Source organism: Pan troglodytes, chromosome 13 (assembly GCF_028858775.2).
Source record: "Pan troglodytes isolate AG18354 chromosome 13, NHGRI_mPanTro3-v2.0_pri, whole genome shotgun sequence".
Lineage (NCBI taxonomy): Eukaryota > Metazoa > Chordata > Mammalia > Primates > Hominidae > Pan > Pan troglodytes.
In genome coordinates, this window is record NC_072411.2 from 108,335,070 (window position 1) to 108,351,017 (window position 15,948).

Below are 15,948 nucleotides of genomic sequence, written 5' to 3' on the forward strand. Positions count from 1 at the left end.
TTTTTTTGAGACAGTTTCACTCTTGTTGCCCAGGCTGGAGCGCAATGGCGCAATCTTGGCTCACCACAACTTCCGCCTCCCGGGTTCAAGCGATTCTCCTGCCTCAGCCTCCCGAGTAGCTAGGATTACAGGCACGTGCCACCACGCCCGGCTAATTTTGTATTTTTAGTAGAGACGGGGTTTCTTCATCTTGGTCAGGTTGTTCCTGACCTCAAGTGATCCGCCCGCCTCGGCTTCCCAAAGTGCTGGGATTACAGGCGTGAGCCACCTCGCCGACTGCATGTTAAGTCTTTTGAAGCAGGCCGGGCGCGGTGGCTCACGCCTTTAATCCTAGCACTTTGGGAGGCCAAGGTGGCTGGGTTGCCTGAGCTCAGGAGTTCAACACCAGCCTGGGCAACACGGTGAAATCCCGTCTCTACTAAAATACAAAAAAGTAGCTGGGCGTGGTAGTGTGCGCCTGTAATCCCAGCTACTCGGGAGGCTGAGACAGGAGAATCTCTTGAATCCAGGAGGCGGAGGTTGCAGTGAGCCGAGATTACCCCACTGCACTCCAGCCTGGGCGACAGAGCAAGACTCCGTCAAAAAAAAAAAAAAAAAAAAAAAAAAAAAAAAAAGGCTCTTGAAGCACACTAACTACTAACTCTTCCAAAATTAAGCTACCTTAAAGGAAAATAGAATTATTAAAATGAAAACAGTAAGCAACATGACTGTTACTATTTCAGCTAAGAATCTTAAAGCACATTACAGACACTTTCCATCTTAACAATTGGAAAAAACAAGTACTAGCAAGTGAATTGCTTAAGATTACATAGACTAGCCCAAATTTAGAGAGAAATAATTCAAGTGTATCTTATTGTCATCTGGTTGTTAAGTACAGACATAATCAGATTTCACCAGTTTCCCACTAATGCTCTTTTTCTTTTTTCTTTTCTTTTGTTTCTTTTCTTTTTTTGAGACAGGTTCTCACTCTGTTGCCAAGCTGGAGTGCAGTGGCACAATCACAGCTCACTGCAGCCTTGAACTCCTAGACACAAGTGATCCTCCTACCTCAGCCTCTCAAGTAATTGGGACTGCTGACTTGAACCACCATGCCTGGCTATTTTTTATTTTTTAGTAGAGATGGAGTCTTGCTGTGTTGCCCAGGCTGCTCTTGAACTCCTTGATTCAAGTGATCCTCTTGCCTCAGCCTCCCAAAGTCCTAGGATTACAGGCATGAGCCACTACATTCGACCTAATGTCCTTTTTCTCTTCCAGAGAGTTAATCTTTCCTTGTCTTTCATGACCTTGACATTTTTGAAGAGTTCTAGTCAGTTACTTGGTATACTGTCCCTGAGTTTGGGCTTGTCTTATGTTTTCTCATGATTAAATGAGTTAATATATTTTTGGCAAGAATCTCAGACGTGATGTCCTATCAGGGAGTACATGATGTCAAAATGTGTTATTACAGACAGTTTGTGTAGTTTTCTTTTCTTTCTTTCTTTCTTTCTCCTCTCCTCTTTCTCCTCTTTTTCCTTTTTTTTTTTTTTTTTTTTTTTTTTTTGAGACTGCGTCTTGTGCTGTTGCCCAGGCTGGAGTGCAGTGGGGCAATGACAGCTCACTGCAACCTCCACCTCCTGGGTTTAAGTGATCCTCCTACCTCAGCCTCTTGAATAACTGGGACTACAGTCATGCATAACCACCCCTAGCTAATATTTTATTTCTTGTAGAGACAGGTTGCACTATGTTGAACATGCTGTTTGAACTCCTGGGCTCAAGCCATCCTGCCGTCTCAGCTTCCCAAGGTGTTGGGATTACAGGTGCCAGCCAGTGGGCCTGGCTACCAGTTGTATAGTTTTATATTGCTGCTGTAACAAATTACCTCAAGCCTAGCAGCTTACAACAACACCCGTTTACTATCTCAAATTAGCATCTTCATAGGTTAGATGCAGATTAATGAGTTTGTTTCCACTTACTGTTCTAACAAGTTACCACATCTAGTGGCTTAAAATAAAACAAATTTTTTTCTTACAATTCAGGAGGATAGAAGTCTGAAATGGGTTATAGTGGGTTAAAATTAAGATCTCAAAAGGCCTGCATCCCTTCTGGGGGCTGTGGGAGAATCCATTCCCTTGTTTTTTCCAGCTTCTAGAAGCTACCTGCATTCCTTGGCTCATGTTCCCTTTTTCCATCTTTAAAGCCAACAGCATAGAATCTTCTAATCTGCTACCTCTGATCCTCCTGCCTCACTCATACAGATGCTTCTGATTACATTGGGTCCGCACAGATACTCCAGGATCATCTCCCCATTTTAAGATCCTTACTTTAATCACATCTACAAAAATCCGTCTTGCCAGATGAGGTAACATATTCACAGGTTTAGGGAATTAGAACATGGGCACTTTTGGGAGCCATTATTCTGCCTACCACATGAATATATTTAGACTAATAAGACAATCAGTCCATATAAATCAGGCAAAGGTAAAATGTCCTTAAATAACATGTTTCTTTTTACTCTTCCTTCTTATTCCAGTGAGTAGCTTTTTTTTTTTCCAAGACAGAGTCCTCCTATGTCATCTAGGCTGGAGTGCAGTGATGCGATCTCAGCTCACTGCAACCACCGCCTCCCGGGTTCAAGCGATTCTCCTGCCTCAGCCTCCCGAGTAGCTGGGATTACAGGCGTGAGCCACCATGCCTGGCTATTTTTTGTGTGTGTATTTTTAGTAGAGATGGGGTTTCACCATGTTGGCCAGGCTAGTCTCGAACTCCAACCTCAGGTGATCTGCCCACCTCGGCCTCCCAAAGTGATAGGATTGCAGGCGTGAGCTACCACGCCTGGCCATGGGTAACTTTTTTAAAATTTGCAATACATTTGCACATTTATCTAGCTCCATAAAAAGTAATGTCATTAATCTTCCATTGGTAGCACATTGGCTTTCATTTGTCCTCCAGCAACAGTGAAGAACTGTTGTTAATCCATCTGTCTGTCAGCTCAGATTTTTACCAGTTATAAAAGCAACGATTATAATTTGCCATGATGCATTACTCTTCTGTCCAGAGAGCTCAGTTTATATGACCTGTATTCAGATCATTGGTTGGAAATTACATTGCCAGACCTAAATGAAAAAAAAAGTAAACATTCTCTTCACATTCTTGGCTATAAGTATGCTTTTACTTTTCATTCATTTATTCATTGAACAAATGTTTATTGAATATCTGTGCAAGGTACTGCAATAGGTATTGGTGCTATAAGGTCATAATTCAAAATATGGGGATATTGCTTTTAGTAGCTTAACCTCAAGTAATAACTCAAGTACTATCTCATATTTATATACTTACTTTCTTTTTTCTTTTTGAGACAGTCTCGCTCTGTTGGCCAGGCTGGAGTGCAGTGGCACGATCTCAGCTCACTGCAGCCTCCACCTCCTGAGTTCAAGCAATTCTCCTGCCTCAGTCTCCAGAATAGTTGGACACAGGCATGTGGCACCACACCCAGCTAATTGTTGTATTTTTAGTAGAGACGGGGTGAAACTATGGAGACATAGTTTCACCATGTTGGCCAGGCTGGTCTCAAACTCTTGGCCTCAAGTGATCCACTGGCCTCGGTTTCCCAAAGTGCTGGGATTACAAGTGTGAGCCACCCCAGTCTATATACTTACTTTCTGTCTGGGAGGTAGTTTCTAAAACCAAGGTTTTCTCATTCTTATTACTGTTGACTGACTGGAAATAAAATTTTTGATATAAAGTATTATGTGTAAAAAACAAAATATATTATGTGTAAAAAGTCATTTAATGCTTTATATTTCTAGTACTAAACTATAGATTGGTTGCATACTAATTCACAGGATACTCAGTATTCACTTTCTTTCTTTCTTTCTTTTTTGTTTAGAGACGGGGTCTTGCTGTGTTGCCCAGGCTGGTCTCAAAGTGGGCTCAAGTGATCCTCCCGCCTTGGTCTCCCAAAGTGCTGGCATTACAGGCTTAAGGCACTATGTCTGGCCTCATACTTTTTAAAAGATGAAATTCTTAGAAGAATTTTTTTTTTTTTAGATGGAGTCTCGCTCTGGTTGCCCAGGCTGAAGTGCAGTAGTGTGATCTCGGCTCACTGCAACCTCCGCCTCCCGGGTTCAGGCGATTCTCTTCCCTTAGCCTCTACAGGTGTGCGCCACCATACCTGGCTAATTTTTATATTTTTAGTAAAGACGGGGTTTTACCACGTTGGCCGGGCTGGTCTCAAACTCCTGACCTCCGGTGATCTGCCTGCCTCGGCCTCTGAAAGTGCTGGGATTACCAGCATGAGCCACCATGCCTGGCCCAGAAGAATTTTTTTAAGTGTAATACAATAAAAACAACTAACATTTATTAAGCACTTACTCCTGCGCAGAGCTTTACACGGATTATTTAGTCTTTCAAACACCTCTATGAGGTAGGTGTTATTATTATCAACATCCCCATTTCGCAGGTATTAGTAATAGAGATGACGTAGCTGGGGAGTGGTAGAGCCAGAATTTAAATCTGGGGAACTGATCCCATTACTTCCTCCCTTAATGCACACATCAGTGTGTACAGTATCTCATAGTGTTGCCACTCAGTAAATAGTGTAGGATATAATGATTGCTCCAAATCCTGCTCATAGATTGATAATTTTCCCCAATTTTGAAATATCACTGAAAAACCATAACTTCGATGGGTTGTAAAACATGCAGGTATGGAAATTTCAGAAGGAGCCTAAGTGCCACACAGACTTAGTAAATCAAAGTCCTGTTAAACATACATACAATAACTAGCACCCAGGACATTGCTGATTCAAGTTCATCATTGCTGCTGTTGAAATCACCTCTTTAATTTGATGGCATGACTCAGGGAGAATGCAGCTTCAGCACAGTTATTCAGAATAAGGTAACTATATTCTAGTGCCTGTTTTACCATTAGCAATTACTTTCCCATAATTGAGACAGACTGCTGTCAATTTAGTTATTAGTTTTCCAGTTCTTAGAAAATTCCTGAAGAAAATACTTAGGTAAATAAATTTTGGCTGCCTAGTGATGATTCTTTTTTTGTTTTTTTAAGATGGAGTTTCCCTCTTGTCACCCAGGCTGGAGTGCAATGGCATGACCTCAGCTCACTGCAACCTTCGCCTCCCGGATTCAAGCAATTCTCCTGCCTTAGCCTCCCAAGTAGCTGGTATTACAGGTGCCTGCCACCACACCCGGCTAATTTTTTGTATTTTTAGTAGAGACAGGGTGTCACCATGTTGGCCAGGCTGGTCTCAAACACCTGACCTCAGGTGATCCACCCGCCTTGGCCTCCCAAAGTGCTGGGATTACAGGCGTGAGCCACCGTGCCCAGCCACACACCTGGCTAATTTTTAAATTTTTTGTAGAGACAGGGTCTCGCTATGTTGCCCAGGCTGGTCTCAAACTCCTAGCCTCAAGTGATCCTCCCACCTTAGCCTCCCAAAGTGTTAGGATTACAGGCGTAAGCCACCATGACTAGTCCTAGATTCTTAAAAGTATATTCAATTCACACCTAATCAGAAAGAATGGTTTTCATGTTTGCTTTATTTCTATATTTGAATACTTAAATATTTCATCCATAGAAACGTGATGTTTTCTAACCCAGGACACTCAAGTTTATAATATTTCCATGATGAAGTTCATGGAGCTTCCCAACCTTACTTAAAAAAAAAAAAAAAAGCCATCCAGGCACAATGGCTTACATCTGTAATCCCAGCACTTTGAGAGGCTGAGGTGGGAGGACTGTTTGCGCTGAGTTCAAGACCAGCCTGGGCAACATGGCAAGATCCTGTCTCTAAAAAAGATACAAAAATTAGCCAAGTGTGGAGGTACGCACCTGTGGTTCCAGCTGCTTGGGAGGCTGAGGTGGGAGAATCAGTTGAGCCCAAAATGTTGAGGCTGCAGTGCCCCACTGCACTCCAGCATGGACAACAGAATGAGGCCCTGTCTGTAATAAAAAAGGCTAGCCAGGTGCAGGGGCTCATGCCTATAATCCCAGCACTTTGGGAGGCTTAGATGGGAGGACTGCTTGAGCCCAGGAGTTCAAGACCAGCCTGGGCAACATAGTGAGACCCTATCTCTATTGTTTTTTTAAAAAGCCAGATAAGTAGGAAAGGAAATTATTTCAATTTACATCCACAATTGTACAAGTGTTTTAAATATGGATACAGTTAACAAGAGTGAATATTATTCAAGATAATTAAAAATTTTAGAATAAAATAGAAAATAAAATGTAAGAAATGTGAATTATTTAGTCCAGTAAAATACACTGTCTAAAATATATTCAAAATGTTTATATTTATTATAATTTTAAAGTAAGTTTTGTCAGCATATGTATGACTACACGTGACTAATTTCTTTCCTTCTTTCTTTCTTTTTTGAATCAGAATCTCACTGTGTCGTCCAGGCTAGAGTGTAGTGGCATGATCTTGGCTCACTGCAACCTCCGCCTCTCGGGTTCAAGTGATTTGCCTGCCTCAGCCTCCAGAGTAGCTGGGATTACAGGCATCCGCCACCATGCCCAGCTGATTTTTGTCTTTTTAGTAGAGATGGGGTTTCAATATGTTGACCAGGCTGGTCTCAGACTCCTGACCTCAGGCGATCCAGCTGCCTCGGCCTCCCAAAGTGCTGAGATTACAGGCATGAGCCACCATGCCCGGCCACATAACTAACTTCTACTGAATTGCTAATCATTTGGAAGTGGTTTTGATAAATTTGGGTATCCTATCAACAAATTTAAAGAAATAGAAGATAGTGTCCTGAAGAACCAATAAATTGCACAGTATGACAAAAGGAAATGGTTACTAGTTGATAACAGAGCAAAAAACCTTATGGGAATCCAAGTGGCTACCAAGCTTACATGAATCACCAGTACTAAGATGGTGAACAAATAGGAATAGTTAATGATTATAGTTGCTTTGCCAGAAGAAGAAAAGTTTAAGGCATGATACAATAATTGCATGTAAGAATATAACTGGACCAAGCACAGTAGCTCACACCTGTAATCCCAGCACTTCGGGAGGCTGAGGCGGGCGGATCACGAGGTCAGGAGTTTGAGACCAGCCTGGCCAACACAGTGAAACCCCGTCTCTACTAAAAATAAAAAAATTACCTGGGCTTGGTGGCTGGTGCCTGTAATCCCAGGTATGCCAGAGGCTGAGACAGGAGAATCGCTTGAACCTGGGAGGTGGAATTTGCAGTGAGCCGAGATCTCACCACTGCACTCCACCCTGCGTGACAGAGCTAGACTCCATCTAAATAAAAAAAGAATATAGCTGATTATTAATCAAACCTGCTTAGTAAAGGAGTTCTAATTGACAGTGAACTTATCACTTGGATGGGAGAGAAAATGGTGACCAACACCTTTGATGTATTAGTTTGGTGGGAGCGGGGAGTTCAGGAGAAAAAAAGACGCTGAGGGAAAGAATTATGGGCCCAAAAGGAAGTTGATATCTAGAATCTTTTTGGTCACTAAATAAGCTAGATTGCATCAGAGACTCTAGCAAAAACAATAATTTCTCAGATGTTTATTGTGTGTGCCCATGCTGAGTCAGAGGGTGCGTCAACCCCACTCTGGGAGGAAAGTGCTCACAAGGAGAGAGGAATGATCTCTTCCTGGGTAAGAGGATCTTTTTTTTTTTTGAGACGGAGTCTCGCTCTGTCGCCCAGGCTGGAGTGCAGTAGGGCGATCTCGGCTCACTGCCAGCTCCGCCTCCTGGGTTCGCGCCATTCTCCTGCCTCAGCCTCCCCAGTAGCTGGGACTACAGGCGCCCGCCACCACGCCCGGCTAGTTTTTTGTAAATTTTTTTTTAGTAGAGACGGGGTCTCACCGTGTTAGCCAGGATGGTCTCGATCTCCTGACCTCGTGATCCGCCCGCCTCGGCCTCCCAAAGTGCTAGGATTACAGGCGTGAGCCACCGTGCGCCCGGCCTAAGAGGATCTATTTAGTAAAATTCCTTGCCTGGTGCCCTAATCAGTATCTTGATGCCTGGGAAAAATTAACTATTACCCCCAGGAGTGAGCAGTTGACTTCCTTTACTCAACAGTAAGGATGGGGCATAATAATTAGGGTTAACATCAGAAAGTTCACATTTAAGAGCATGTTGAATGCTGCCCAGGGTACAATTTCAAGTAGGCACAGTCCTTGCCTAGTAACCTGAATTGTAAAGCTGTGAAGAATTGCAGTCACTGTATTAGAAGCATAAAAGCACCTATGATCTCTTTGATGGTTTGCCTAGCAGAAAGGTTTCTGCCCCTTTTTAGGGTGTTTTTCATTTTCTTTCTGAAAATTGCTATTGTTACACATGTACTTACTGAATTAAACCACAAACATGAATGGAAGAATCAATTCCAACCAAAAAATTAAGTGGAATAAGATGTGGATTCTCAAGACCCACATATATTTTATTTTGTTTTGTTTTGTTTTTTGTGACGGAGTCTTGCTCTGTCGCCCAGGCTGGAATGCAGTGGTGCGAGTGGTGCGATCTCGGCTCACTGCAACCTCCGCCTCCCGGGTTCAAGCGATTCTTCTGCCTCAGCCTCCTGAGTAGCTAGGACTACAGGCGTGTGCCACCACACCCGGCTAATTTTTGTATTTTTTTAGTAGAGATGGGGTTTCACCATGTTGGCTAGGCTGGTCTCGAACTCCTGACCTCAAGCAATCTGCCTGCCTCAGCCTCCCACAGTGCTGGGATTACAGGCGTGAGCCACGGTGCCCGGCAAGACCCAAATATATTATTAAAGATAATTAGAAATCTTTCCTGGCACTCAGATTTATATGGGGTACCAATTCTTTACAAGATATTTGTCCTAATACCCCATTTTAATTTTTTTATTTTTTTATTTTTTTTGAGACGGAGCCTCATTCTGTCATCCAGGCTGGAATGCAGTGGCATGATCTCAACTCATTGTAGCTTCCACCTCCTGGGTTCAAGCAATTCTCCTGTCTCATCTTCCTGAGTAGCTGGGATTACAGGTGCCCACCACCACGCCCAGCTAATTTTTGTATTTTTTTTTTTTTTTTTAGTAGAGACAGGGTTTTTGCCATGCTGGCCAGGGTGGTCTTGAACCCCTGACCTCAAGTGATCCGCCTGCCTCAGCCTCCCAAAGTGCTGGGGTTACACACGTGAGCCACCGTGCCCAGCCTAATATCCTGTTTTTAAATGAGAATTATTTCAGTTTTACCAAAGGGATATATATATATATACACACACACACACACACACACACACACACACACACACGTGTGTGTATATATGTGTGTCTGTGTGTGTATATATATATATATTTTATTTTTATTTATTTATTTTTTTTGAGACGGAGTCTCGCTCTTGTTGCCCAGGCTGGAGTGCAATGGTGCGACCTCGGCTCACTGCAACCTCTGTCTCCTGGGTTCAAGTGATTCTCCTGCCTCAGCCTCTCAAGTAGCTGGGATTACAGGCACCTGCCACCATGACCGGCATTTTGTTTTGTTTTGGTTTGTTTTTTTTTTGTATTTTTAGTAGAGATGGGATTTCATCGTGTTGGCCAGGCTGGCCTCAAACTCCTAATGTCAGGTGATTCACCCACCTCAGCCTCCTAAAGTGCTGGGATTGCAGGCATGAGCCACCACGCCTGGCTAGGGCAATATATTTTATAAGTCAAGTCCAAATGAAGGATGTGCAGACAAAGTAAACTTTTAATAGTTGTTTATCACTTCTATAATACACGCGATGTCAATGAACCTGTAGAAGATGCACTTCATGTATGACTGGGAATGATGTGAGAGGAAATTATTAGGTAAGCACATTAGAGGAAAACCATCAGAGATATGGGGAGTAAAAGGAGTAAGGAGCCCATCCCATCTCATATGGAACTAAAGGTTTGAAAAAAGATTGACACATGCACTTGGCTAGGAGAGTGATGGATAAACAAGGAGAGAGTAACGGTCACAGAGGACACACACAGGAGTTACGGAGGAATAACCCCATTTTCCCAAGGGAATGCAGCTGCCCACGCATACACCTTCCCTTACTCCATTTCCCCCAGGTTTGCAGATACAAAATAAGCCCCATCCCATGAAAGGGTGTGGCTGTTTAGTTCCTGCTAAGTACACAATACATTTCCACTTTATGCTTTATGGGAATTGTAGCTGGAGGAGCTACAGAAAGGCATATGTTCTATTATTATTTAACTTTATCCGCATAACGATATACCTCAGATCAAGGCTAGGTTGCTCCCAGCCTTTTTTTTTTTTTTTTTTTTTTTTGAGGCAGTCTCGATCTGTCACCCAGCCTGAAGTGCAGTGGCGCAATCTCAGCTCACTGCAAGCTCTGCCTCCTGCATTCACACTATTCTCCTGCCTCAGCCTCCCCAGTAGCTGGGACTACAGGTGCCCGCCACCACACCCGGCTAATTGTTTTGTATTTTTAGTAGAGACAGGGTTTCACCATGTTGGTCAGGCTGGTCTCTAACTCCTGACCTCGTGATCCACCTGCCTTAGCCTCCCAAAGTGCTGGGATTACAGGCGTGAGCCACCGCGCCTGGCCTTCTCCCAGTCTTAAAAGGAAAAAGAAACAGGCCAGGCATGGTGGCTCATGCCTGTAATCTCAGCACTTTGGGAGGCTGTGGCAGGCGGATCACTTGAGCCCAGGAGTTTGAGACCAGTCTGGGCAATATAATGGGACCCTATCTCTACAAAAAAATACAATAGCCAAGCATGTTGGCATACACCTGTAGTCCCAGCTACTCGGAAGGCTGAGGTAAGAAGGTCACTTGAACTTGGAAGGTTGAAGTTGCAATGAGCTGTGATCGTGCCACTGGACTCCAGCCTGGGTGACAGAGCAAGACCCTGTCTCAAAAAAAAAAAGAAAAAAAAATTAAAGATAAAAGAAAAGGTGGGGCACAGTGGCTCATGCCTATAATCCCAGCACTTTGGGAGGCTGAGGCTGGCGGATCACTTAAGGTCAGGAGTTTGAGGCCAGCTTGGCCAACATGGTGAAACTCTGTCTCATTAGTAATAAGAATACAAATATTAGCCAGGCATGGTGGCCCATGCCTTTAATCCCAGCTGCTCGGGAGGTTAAGGCAGGAGAATTGCCTGAACCTGGGAGGCTGAGGCTGCAGTGAGCCGAGATCGCGCCACTGCACTCCAGCCTGGGCAACAGAGTGAGACTCGAAAGAAGATAGAAAAGAAAGAAAGAAAAAGAAAGAAAGAGAGAAAGAGGGAAAGGTGGGGGAGGGGAGGGGGGAGAGAGAGAGCGAGCAGGCAGGCAGGCAGGCAGGCAGGGCGCGGTGGCTCACGCCTGTAATCCCAGCACTTTGGGAGGCCGAGGGGAGCAGATCACGAGGTCAGGAGATCGAGACCATCCTGGCTAACACGGTGAAACCCTGTCTCTACTAAAAATACAAAACAATTAGCCGGGTGTGGTGGCGGGCGCCTGTAGTCCCAGCTACTGGGGAGGCTGAGGCAGGAGAATGGCATGAACCCGGGAGGCGGAGCTTGCAGTGAGCCGAGATTGCACCACCGCACTCCAGCCTGGGCAACAGAGTGAGACTCTGTCTAAAAAAGAAAAGAAAAGAAAAGAAAAAAGAAGCCAACAGGCAAACTTGGGAGGGCCTTTATTCTTCTTGGCAGGGAAAATTGAGATTAGTGAAATTCAGTCATGCTTTCTTGTTTCTTTTAGACTTCAACACTATCCCAGGACTTCCCATCAGCAAAGTAGATGCTTTTGTTCTAGAACAATGGGGCAAGGTCCCCCTACCCACAGGAACATGAAGAAAATCCCAAAGTCTCGGAAGGGTTTAAAGACCTCAAGAGGCTCAGTTTCTGTCTTAGTTTGCCTTGTGACTTGACACTTTCTTTAATTCAGAAAATAATTTATATTAATAATGTACAGTACATAGTCTGGCAGGGAGGTTACTTATGTTGCTGAAGGATACAGTAAATCTCATAAAGCGGAAATGAAACAGGAGAAACTGTAAAACTAGTTTGGCTTTCACCCCTGTACTCAAACTATAGTACCATTTTACTGAAACTATAATACTAAATATGTTATTTGAGGAATATTACTTCATTTGGGCCTAGTACTTAACTACTCTATAGCAGCAGAGACTGGACAATTATGTGCCAAGGTTCTTGAACTATATTTAAAAGCTTAAAAAGGCCAGGGATGGTGTCTCAGACCTGTAATCCCAGCACTTTGGGAAGCTGAGGTAGGTGTATCACTTGAGCCTAGGAGTTGGAGACCAGTCTGGGTAACATGGTGAAACCCTGTTTCTACAAAAAATACAAAACAGGCTGGAGGCAGTGGCTCACGCCTGTTATCCCAGCACTTTGGGAAGCTGAGGCAGGCAGATCACTTGAGGTCAGGAGTTTGAGACCAGCCTGGCCAACATGGCAAAACCCCATCTCTACTAAAACTATAGAAATTAACTGGGTGTTGTGGTGCACACCTGTAATCCCAGCTACTTGGGAGACTGAGGCAGAAGAATCCCTTGAACCCAGCAGGCGGAGGTTGCAATGAACCAAGATCACACCATTGCACTCCAGCCTGGACAACAGAGTGAGACTCCATCTCAAAAAAAAAAAAAAAAAGAAAAGAAAAGAAAAAACAAACAACAAATAAACAAACAAAAATATTAGCTGGCCATCATAGTACATGCCTGTAGTCCCAGCCACTTGGGAGGCTGAGGCAGGAGGATCGCTTGAGTACAGGAGTTTGAGCCTGCAGTGAGTCATGATCCTGCCACTTCACTCCAGCCTGGACAGAGCAAGAACCTCACTCAGGAAGATATAATAAAATAAAAGCTTAAATAATTTGAAACGAAGGGAAGGGCCTCAACTCTATCCTAAATACAACAGAAGACTCACCAACTTCATACTGGACACAAGTGCAGTAGAGTTTGGTATGCGGTTAAGTGATGAGAAAATAGTTATAGATTGATAAATTATAGAGGTTTCATTTTTAATGTATTATTGTCTGTTTTCTCTTTTTTTTGATGCAAAGTCTCACTGTGTCACTCAGGCTGGAGTGCAGTGGCATCATCAAGGCTCACCACAACCTTGATCTCCTAGGCTCAAACTATCTTCCTGCCTCAGCCTCCCAAGTAGCTGGGACTACAGGCACATGCGACCATGCCTGGCTAATTTTTAAAAATTCTTTTGTAGAGATGAGGTCTCACTACATTGTCCAGACTGGTCTCCAACTCCTGGGCTCAAGCAATCCTCCCACCTTGGCCTCCCAAAATGCTGGGATTACAGGCGTGAGCCATGGTGCCCAGCCTGTTTTCTCTTTTTATGTCCCTCTTTACCACTGTGATACATACTACAGGGCTCTAGCAAGAACTAATATCTATTCTTTCGTTAGGGCAGTTTTAATTCTTTCATACTCCTCTCATCAAGAGGTGAGGTGTATGTTTCCCCCACTTGAATCTTGGTGGGTTCAGAGCCTGGCTTGACCAATAAAATTCAATGGAAGTGATGTCATATAATTTCCGAGGTTAAGTCATAAAAAGTCTTGCAGCTTCCTCTGTGATCTCTAGGAATTACCTTGCCCTTGGAGCCTTGAGCTACCCTATAAGAAGTCCAACTAACCAGAGGCTGACTTGCTGAATAGGCCACAGGAAGATCCTTTCTGGAAGGCAATCCCATCTGATCATGTCATTCCACCATTCCGGCCTAGGAGCTGAACATACGAGTGAAGATGCCATGTGGGAACTGAATCCTCCAGCCAGAACTGTTCAAACTTCTTCAGTCCCTAGTTGTTTGAGTCATCCCTAAATATTCCAGTCATCCAGCTGAGGCCCTGGCCTTGTAGAACAGAGAAGAGTTGGCCCCCTAACTGCTGTGCCCTTTCTGTATTCTGGACCCATGGACTCTCAGGAACCTAACAAAATGGTTGTTTTACATCATTAAGTTTTGGGGTCGTTTGTTGTGCAGCAATAGGTAAGTGGAACACCTCTCAGAATCTGTGTGTTTTAGTTGGGGAGATAGCTGCCCAGCTAGATACTACATTTCCCAGCCTCCTCACTTACGGGTGAACGTGGCTGTAAGTCCTGTGTAGGGTATGTGAATGGAAGATGCAATTTCCAAGTCATATCAATAAAATGTTAAGTGCTCATTCTCCGCTTGCATTTCCTCACCACTTCTTTCTGGCACAGTGACCTGGGGTACACAGATATTAAGGACGGCTGTCACAGATGGGATTCCCTAGGAAGCAGACTCAGAGCAGTTTAGCATGCAGAATATTTATTAAGGCGTTCCCTGGGAGTCAACACCTGTGTAAGGGAGGGGACAAAAGCAAGAGCGGGCAAAAGGAAAAGTTGAGCTGCAATGCAGATTCAATGGCAGCCTCAGCCAACCCCACAGAGAGGTCAGGAGCTAAAGTGGTCCTTCAGAATTGTCCCTCATTGGGCTGAGATGGCTAGACCTTTATACCTCCACATGTATCAGTCATTGGATGGGGGTCATCCTGGCATATGCTTTTGCAAAGTTATAATAAGGATATATTAGTCATCTATTATTGCATAACAAAATAATCCAAAACTTAGTGACTAAAAACATTCATTTATTATCTCACAGTTGCTGTGTGCTAGAAATCCAGAAGCATGAGGTTGGGTGCTTCTGACTGAAGATATTTTAGGTTGCAGTTAAGCTGTCAGCTGGGGCGGCAGTCATCTCAACTCTATTGAGGCCAAAGGATTCAGCTCACTCACGTGGTTGCTGGTAGGCCCCTTCCTTACCACAGGATGCCCCTCTGAGCATGAGAGTATTCCTCAAGACCAAGGAGGAAGCTGCCTATGGGACCTCAGAACATGGAAGGTGGTGATCAAGCGTGGGAGAACCATAGAGAACCCAAAAAGGAAACCCAAGAAGAATTAGGTTTTAAAACCTAATCTCAGTAGCGACATCCTTATTCATTAGAAGTTCAGCCCACACTCAAGGGTAGCGGATTACCCAAGGTCATCCCAGGAGGCAGGGATCATCGAGGCCATTTTAGAGTCTTCCTACCACACATACCATGCATAAGATTTTGTATACTGATATTTTTACTATTTTTTTTTTGAGACAGAGTCTCACTCTGTCATCTAGGCGAGAGTGCAGTGGTGCGATCTTGGCTCACTGCAACCTCCGCCTCCTGGGTTCAAGTGATTCTCCTGTCTCAGCCTCCTGAGTAGCTAGGATTACAGGCGTGTGCCACCATGCTCAGCTAATTTTTGTATTTTTTTGGGGTTTTTTTCCCTTTGTTTTTGAGAGAGTCTCACTCTGTCATCCAGGCTGGAGTGCAGTGGTGTGATCTCGGCTCACTGCAACCTCCATCTCCTGGGTTCAAGCAATTCTCCTGCCTCAGCCTCCTAAGTAGTTGGGACTACAGGCGCATGCCACCATGCCCGGCTAATTTTTTGTATTTTTAGTAGAGACAGAGTTTCACCATGTTGGCTATGGCTGGTCTCAAACTCCTGACCTCAGGTGACCCGCCTGCCTTGGCCTCCCAAAGTGCTGGGATTACAGGCGTGAGCCACCGTGCCTGGACTACTTTTTATCAACATTTTGTTTTCCTACAGATTCTTCATTTAAACAATTTTTTTTTTGAGATGGAATTCCGCTCTTGTTGCCCAGGCTGGAGTGCAATGGTGTGATCGCAGCTCACCGCAACCTCCACCTCCCAGGTTCAAGCGTTTCTCCTGCCTCAGTCTCCTAAGTAGCTGGGATTACAGGCATGCACCACCACATCTGGCTAATTTTGTATTTTTAGTAGAGATGGGGTTTCTCCATGTTGGTCAGGCTGGTCCCAAACTCTTGACCTCAGGTGATCTGCCCGCCTTGGCCTTTGGGATTACAGGCGTGAGCCACCGCACTTGGCCACAATATGTTGTTTCTAAAAATTATAAAGCAATGTATTGTAAAATTTTTCAAATGTTTGATCAAGGTATAAAATTCATTTCTTTATACTATACCACATGTTAATTGATCCAG